Raw genomic sequence first — 9,340 nt, forward strand, 5'->3', positions numbered from 1 at the left:
GAGAAAATGAGAATGGATTCTTTTCATTGGCCGAGTAGTGAGAGGAGCTAATATGGCCGTCAATGTAACCCGTAAAATAAAGCATTTTTAAACACGCATAACTTTCGATTTCATGCATTTCTAAATTAAAATTATAATTTTTGAAATCTATTCATCAAATCTTATCAGTTTGTGAAAAAACATATTAAAATTTTTATATCCAGAAAATTAAAGCTTTATTCTTAAAAATAACAATTTAATAAATTATTTTCATTATCTATATGTAAGTATTATTTAATATAAAATTTTGCTTTAACTTACCAACATAAAAGAAATTGTACAAGTTCTTTAAATCTTCTGTTTATTAATTTAAAATATTATATACATACATTTCTACTACGTTATTTTTATTCAGCACTTCGATGTTAAGTCGCAGGTTAAGTTGTGTCATTCATTTCGAAAATAATGCACATTTCACTTATGAAATATAACAAAGTAACACATTTGATACAAAACGAAATACATTCTCACTGTCTTCATATTTTCTTTTAAACATTTTTACTTTGTAACCATTGATGCATATTATACACCGTACACTATAATGGCGGATAATTTCTTCAGTCATAGAAGTAAAAAAGATAGCGTCATCTTAGCTCTGTTTAAATCATTTGCATTAAAGTATATAATCTAACCAGATATAAGATTTACAAATATTTTATTTCTTTTATTATCAATGTTCTATTTATTATTTATATTTACATTGATTTTACTATATGAATATAATTTAGTACTATGTAACCATAAATAAATTTCGTAGTAAATTTTATAAAAAAAAATATAATTTTTGCAAAAAAATTATTTTCCTCTTTATAGAGAAATATAAAGATATTATATCTCATATTTATATATTTTTTTTATAATTAATAGAATAATATTAATAATCTGAATATTTTGATATTTGATATTTATTAAATCCACAAACTAATAAATAGACAGATAACTTTGATATGGACAAATATGCTAGTAATACTATAGTGAATATAGCATATTTTTTTGTACATAATGGCGGGAATATTGAATTTTCATATTTTTTATAAATTGAATAAAATTTACTAATATAATTTTAGATTATCTGGTAAATTCTACTTTTTTTTGATAATGATATTATTTATATCAATATTTTAATCATTATTCTTAATGCTTCTTTTAATTTTTTAAATAAATATTAGTATTTTAATTTTTTACAATATTTTTGCATTAATTAAAAATATAAATTTTTTTAAAGAACTTTAATGAATAAAAAAGAGAATTTTTCTAGAATTTTTTTTATCAGTTTATTCTCAAAAATAATTTTTTTATTATTGCTAACTAAATTTTTTTTTCACTTTATTGTTATCATGTTTCATCAATAGTTTTTGTATTTTATATGAAAGCAGAATTAAAAATTAATATATATAATAAATAATATAAAGTATTAATATAAATAAAGTATAAATATACATATAAAAATATGACGTGCATGCATGTTTCAAATTTTTAAAATGATTTAATATTTAAAATTTTTAATACTAAATTTTTAATAAAATATTAATTACCTATATTTGTTATTATAATTAATATAAATAAAAATAATCTAATTAGTAATTTCTTCCAATTTTAATAATGTTATTTTAAAATAATATTTTTCTGTTGTTTTTTTAAAGATTTATTTTATCATTTATTTTATCATTAAAACAGAATTTCAATTGAGAGAAAAAATTTAAAAAATATATTTTGAATTTTAAAAAATAATACGAAAATTGAAACTTAAAAAATCTAAATTATAAAATATAAATTAAAGATTATTTGATATTGATATTAACGAAGCATTTAAAAATACATTCTTAAATAGAATTCTTCTTCTTGTAAATTAAACCAAATGTTGTTTAATAATATTTAACATGATTTTGATTTAGAAATAGAAAAAGCTAACTAGAAAGGAAGTAATATGATACGATTGCTACGCCGCCTATCGAGATGTATTAATAATATTATGTATTAATAATATTGATTATGAATATGAATTTTATGAATTCTTTTGCTAGTATTTTTATAAAATGAAAATTCATTGATTTTTTATATTTTTGAAAAATTTAAATTTTTAATAAAAACTCAAATAAGATAAATATTTAATACTTTCATATCAATATAATTTTAAAACTTATTATTTCTTGAAAAATATAAGAATTTATTTTATTATAAACATGTTAAATATATTCATTAATTTTTTATTTTAATAATTATTATTTTGGAATGAATTTTTTTTGGAATATATTGTTATAATATTATAAATTAAATAATAATTAATATTTTGGATAATAGATTTGGTTAGGTTTTGATAATAAAATGACTATTTTTGATTCAAGTTCAATCATTGAAATTATTGATTTAAATGAGAAAATAAAATATGCTTTTAATATTTCTATATTATTTTTAATTAAAAAAAATAATTTTCAAATAATAATAAAATAGTTTTTAAATTATGAAATAAATTGAAAAACTAATAATGAATTGAGTAGGAATATTGATATGGAAGTTCTGTGATGAATAGAAATATTGATATGGAAATATTTTTTCTTTCTTTAAAGAAATCATATTACAAATATATTTTGAAATATTTTCCACATTTTGAATTCACATGATTGTAAAAATGAAGACTTTCTATATAAAATAAAATATAAAATTATATTGTGATATGATGAATGTGATATAATGAATAATATTTTCATAATATGTAATGTTTTTTTCTTATAAGAGATTACATGATAAATATAAAGAAGAAAAAGAAATTTCAAAATGTAAAAAAAATTGTAATAAGATTTATAATTGAATTAACTAAATATAGCAGTTTTGATTTTTAAATCACTTTATTAAAATAAATAAATTGTTTAATTTCTAAATAATAAATGTTTCTTTAAAAAAAATAAAAATTTCTATAAAAATAAAAAATGTCATAAGAATTTAATTTTAAGCTCAACAATAATATTATAAAAAAAATTAATCAATATGTGTTCAATATAAAAAATTTAATTAAATATGTTGATGATGAAAAAACATACAGATATATCTTAGATTTTATCATTTTTCATGATGAAAATTAATAATTCCTTTGCAAATAATAAATTTAAATTCCAATATTTATAGATATAATATATGAAATATATAAGATAATAGATAAATATAATTTTAATAGATAAATGTAATTTATTTCTAAAAAAATTTATAATTATAAGCATTTATATCAATAACGCTAGAAATTTATTAACATAATTTATTAAGTTCTTATTTATTGAAAGAATTTTCCATACATTTATTATTCTATACATTTAATTTTATATTATGTATGTAAATGTTTGTCTATATATATTGAAAATTTCTTGTACTATTTATATTCCTATTTTTTAAATTCTAAAAAAATATAAAAGACAAAATATTTTAAGATAATTATGATTGTTATATAAAATTATGATTATCATTATGTTGCATTTCAAAAAATATGATCCAGCTATTATAATGATTATTAGAATGTATCAAAAAAATTTTAAATCAGTTATAGATTTATTATCGATTCAACAAATCATTAATGAGTTAAAAACAAATACATAAGCAAGATTATTTTCATAGTTGAAATGTGGTGGAAAATTTTTATTTTTTTTTTTATAGATATTAACAAAGGAAGATAAAAAAAGAATGAACATAAAATGAAAAAAAAAATGTGAATTGAAAAAAAAATGAAAAATTGAATTCAATATCTAATTATTAAATGTACAACTTCGACAACTATTACGCACGTATTTTCAAAAAGAATTCAAAGGAACAATATTTTAAAAGAGTGAAAAAAAGAAAGTTAAATGATAAATTGCATTTTTATTTTTGACAAAAAACTGGTATAGCATATTAATTTATATTATAAACATGTATAATTGTAATAATTATAACATATATGTAAATATTTTTTATATAAATATAAAATTAAATATAAAATAAAATATAAAAATACAATGCAAATTTAATATTTAAATTATAATATTTGTTTTATGAATTTGACTCTATTAATACTTCAGACAATATTTATAATTACTCTCTTTTATACATAAATACATAAGTGTTTTTTTTTTTTTACAATTAATGACTCAATTCATTAAACGCTCTAGACATATATTTATAGTCACACCAATTCAAAAAATATATATATATATATTTATATTATATTTATATATATATAATATAATATATATATATATATTATATTATATTATATATTTATATATATTTATATTCATAAAATATATATATATATTATTATATATATATATATTTATATATATAATTTATATATATAATTTATATATATATATAAATCTTATTTATTTATATATATATATATATATATATATATATAAATAAATAAGATTTAACATATTTGAAAATTTTAATTGTTTATATATATAAAAACTTATTTAAAATTTTTAAATCATATATTATGGATAAAATATAATAAATATTATGGATAAAATTTATATAATATATTAATACTATGATAATTATGATAAAATTAAAAAAAATCAAATATATTAATATATATTAATATAGATATATAATATATATATAATATATATATTAATATATTCTAGATTTTTTTAAATATCTTATAAATTTCATAAAAGTAAAATATATTTATATTTTTTATATATTAAATATTATACAAAATTGAATAGTCAATGATAATTATTTATTTCTATTAAAAAAAATTTTCATCGATCTTAAAATAATAAGTACTATTGATGAAATAAAAATAATAAAAAAATATAAAAATTAATGATTTCTATATTAAAAAGTTCAAGTAAGTTCAATATGAAAAAATTTTACATTTCAAAATTTTATGAGAAAAATACTTTTTAATATCATTTCAATTTTTAAATTCAGAAAATTCTATTGTTAGAAACTAGAGAAATCAATTTTATTAAATCAATTACTATTTTAGATAAATTTAAATTAAAATTTAATAGGATAATAATTACAAATAAATAAAGAAATAATTGATATTTATAATAATCTTTTTTTTTTATTCAAGAAAAAGAATTATTCTTTGTATATAATATATCTGAATTTTAAAATCAAATAAATAAAATATAAAATATTAGAGAAATATTTATTTTGAAATAATGGTAATTGAATTTTATTTATTATTCAAATGCAAATGTAGTTTTTTTAATTATTAATAACATATTTATCAAAAATAAGATCCGAAATGATTATTATAATATAGAAGATAAAATTAAATTTAAAAAATAAAAATCAAAATATATTATATAACATATTAAATAAAATATTACATAATATATTAAAGTTTAGAAGAAATGTTATATTATTTAATTTTGTTATATACAAAAAAAAATAGTCATTTTAGAAAATTTGATTGTCAGATAAAATTGATGAAAGTGATAATGAATTCAGATATTGTATTGATACATAAGATTCGTAAGATACATTATATATTATACAAAATAAGAAAATGATGTCTTGATGATTAATTAAGATTGATTTTCTCAATGAAGATCTATTAAAAAAAATTTCCATAAAGTTATTTTTGATTTTGAATTTCAAGGTCAAATTTTTTATTGTTGCAATGAATTTTTTTTTTTATTATATATTTTAGATCACATGCACTTTAAGGTTATTAGTGATTACAATAAGGGGACTCAATAACTATTATCCAAAGTAATGATATAAGCCAATATTTTTCAAAAAATTTAATACTTTCATTTTAGATTCTTCTTCTTATAGCATGCCGAATGAATTCGGCAATTTGTGTTTTGTGTTAGCTTCTTTGGATATTAAACTTTGGGGACATTAAAATGTGTTTTATAAAGTTTCATATACTGAATATATTATAGAAATACTGAAAATAAATATCAAATTATCATCAATATCAAAATATTATATGTTTGGTTCGCTTTTGGTAATAAAATGGGAGTAAGTTAAATTCGTATAGTTTATTCTTGTTCTTGTTAATAGAGCTTAGTATTTTCTGTAGAATTTGTTGGCTGATATTTATATTTTTAGCAGTGATGAAGAATGTATAATCATTGGCGAATATAATATATTTGATTGGTCTTATAAATTTTTTTTTTAATTTTTTTGTCATATCATTTATTGTGTAAAAGTAACGTTTAGGACTGATCTTTGTAGTACATTATTTGAAATTTCGATTTTTATTTTGTCATTTACTTGGACGTAGATATGTTTGTTTTTTAGGAATATGAAATTGAATATGAAATTAATATGTTTCCATCTAATCTGTTTCATTTTTTGAGTCATTATATTATCTGATGTTTCTAAAGCATATCGTATGCCTTGTCTATGTCTAGACAATGCTATCAAATGTGATTTATTAAGGAAGCCCATGCAATGTTTGAGTTCAATGTTGTAAAACTGTTGATTGTCGATTATTTAAAAGTTGTTACGCTCCAAGTACCATAATCTTTTGTTTAATATTTTTTCTAATAGTTTATATAGACAATATGTGAAAGCAATAAGTTATCAGGATAATTTTTGTTTTTTCTATATTTTGATATTGAAACGACTATGGCTTCATGCTACGTATAAAAAAAAAACGCCATTTAGCCATATATAGTTATAAATTCCCAAAAAATAATTTAATCCTTGATTAGATAATTATTGAATATAAATATTAGAAATATTATCAGATCCTGGGCTAAAGTTCTTGATAGATTTTATTTCTAAAGTTTAGTAATCAGTATTTTAGAATTAAAAATATATATTATAAAAAAATTACGATAGTTTATCTTGAAGTTTTTTCTTTTGTTGTTTTGTCCTTTGAATTCAAGAAAGCTCAAAATTTTCATTGCTCGAATTTTTTGCAAAAATATTAGCGAAGAGATTAATTAGCAATCTTTGTGGAATCACGATCAGGATTATCAGGATTTTTTTATTGATGTTTTTTTAGAATTTAATTTTTGTTCATTTATTTTCTTTAATTTGTTTCACATCATATTGCATAGGATGTTTTTTGTTAATGATGTTATGTAATTCATGAACTTCTTTTTGTTTATTTAAGGATTTTTCTTGCTATAGCTCTTATTCGTTTCGAATTCAATTAAGTTTGCAAATGTTTTATGCTTTTTTTATTATATATTAAAAATGTTTCTTTTCTTTGATTGTTTTTTGGCATTCTTCACCTATTAAGGTAAGTTTTTTAAAGTTATTTGATATCTTGGGAATATATTTTGTTGAGGTTTCAATAATTAAAGTTTCAAATTCCTCTATTATTTGATTAATTTTAGTTACAAATGAAAGAATCAAAAGTTTGCAATAGTGATAAATTCCGAATAATTTCGAATTGATACATCAGTCAATCAGCTTTTTTAAATTTTCATCTGATTTGGGTTATGTAAATATTCATATCGTTACTTGTTACTTCTATAACTAAGGATAAATGATCGCTATTAAATAAATCACTATTAAATAAATTGGTTAAGTAAATAGATTGATAAGACTGTGTAGTCAACGACATTAAAGAGATTTGAGTTGCAAAAAGTTAATTCTATTGAACTGAGAAATCCATTTTGAAATGAATAAATTTAACAAGATGATTTCTAATTTGAGCAATATGTTTTTAATTTTCCTTCCTCTAATATCCATATTTGTGAATTCCTACAAAGTATTATGGCCATTAAAATTTCTCATCAATATGGGAAACCTGCCTTATAAGATTAGAGAGTTCAACTTCTTATAAATTGTAATTGTTGGGAACATAAACATTATAGATGCATATTTTATATTGATATAAGATCCTTGAAACTGCAATTGCTTTGATATTAGTATTAAATGGTATTTTTGTGTAAATTATATTTTAAGTAAATTGCAACTCTTCTGTTTGCAGTTAAGATCTATTTAGAAGACTATATTAATATAAAGTTTTTTATATTTATTATCTTATTTATTATCTTTGAAATTTATTTGTTTTAAACACAAGATGCATGATTGTTGTTCATGAATTAATTTTTATAAGAAACCAGTTCGAATTGCAAGACCATTGACATTACATTGAAAATTTTAATTTGGCAGTTAATTAAGAGAAAGATTATATATAAAGAATTAGTAGAAAAGGTATTTTTATATGTTGTATTTAATTAGCATTCATTGAAGGGTGTCTGAATATTCTGAAGATGCTGGAGAGCATGTTGAAGAAGATTCTCTTTAGATTTAAATAATTTTTTTATAGTTCTTGTGAATCGATTTTTCATATTACGGTCTATGAGACATCTTCGATAAAGTTCATCTCATATGAAGTTTATTAAGAAGATTTTAAATCTTCAGTGTATTCTCTGGTAATTTTTTTAGATGTTTTTGAAGATTTATATGATTTTTCCAAAAAACTTTTAAATTGATAAAAATTTAATGTTTTATTTGATTCGTTTAATATATTTTTAATTGGTTATAACATGTTATCCATATAATTCTTTTTTTTTATTGTAGTTGAAATGTTTAGCTTTTTTCTTGATTGTTTGTAGCATGTTTCAATAATTGCATCTGACAAGCAAGTTGAATTCTTTGTTGTTTCTAATTTTTTTGTTTTGCTACTATAGGTATATAATCCAATTGTATTTTTGTGTTATTAGAGATAGAATTTTCCGATTTTTCGAATGTATCGGTGTTAAGAAAATTTGGATTAGATATTATAGATGAGGTTAATTCGATTGTTTCAAGATTTTAGAATTTATATGTATGTTTATTGGAGGAATCATTTGCAGTACATTAAGAGGCGTAAAAAAATTTTCATTTTTGCAATTTTCTTGCCAGATATCTTTTCTATTTACAAATAAAACATTTTAATACATCTATAGAGAAATAAATTCAATATGTAGGGATAAATTTAATCTGGTCATATTCGATTTTTATAGACTCTAGAATTTTATGTAAATCTTCTGAGTAGATAAAAATTTGCCAACGAAAACTAAGAATATGAAAAAAATCTTCATCCGTTAATTCTGTTCTCAGAAAAAAAACAATTGATTCTCTCTGTAGTTCTCTCTTAGCCTAGAAAATTTCTTCGATTAGTGAGGAATTGTCGGATAATCATTCGATAGAATGATGCATTAAAATTTATTGATAAATAATCTTAAAGATATTGACTCGTATATGTTTATATTTATCTGTAAGATTATCCACTATTTCTTTTATTACTAAGAATCAATTCTAAAAATAAAAAATATAAATGTGTATTGGTTCTGATTTTCTCTAGTGCATAAGCATAATCTTTTATTTGGGTTTCTTCTTTGGCTTTTATAATTATTGC

Source organism: Apis mellifera, linkage group LG2 (genome assembly GCF_003254395.2).
Source record: "Apis mellifera strain DH4 linkage group LG2, Amel_HAv3.1, whole genome shotgun sequence".
Classification (NCBI taxonomy): Eukaryota; Metazoa; Arthropoda; class Insecta; order Hymenoptera; family Apidae; genus Apis; species Apis mellifera.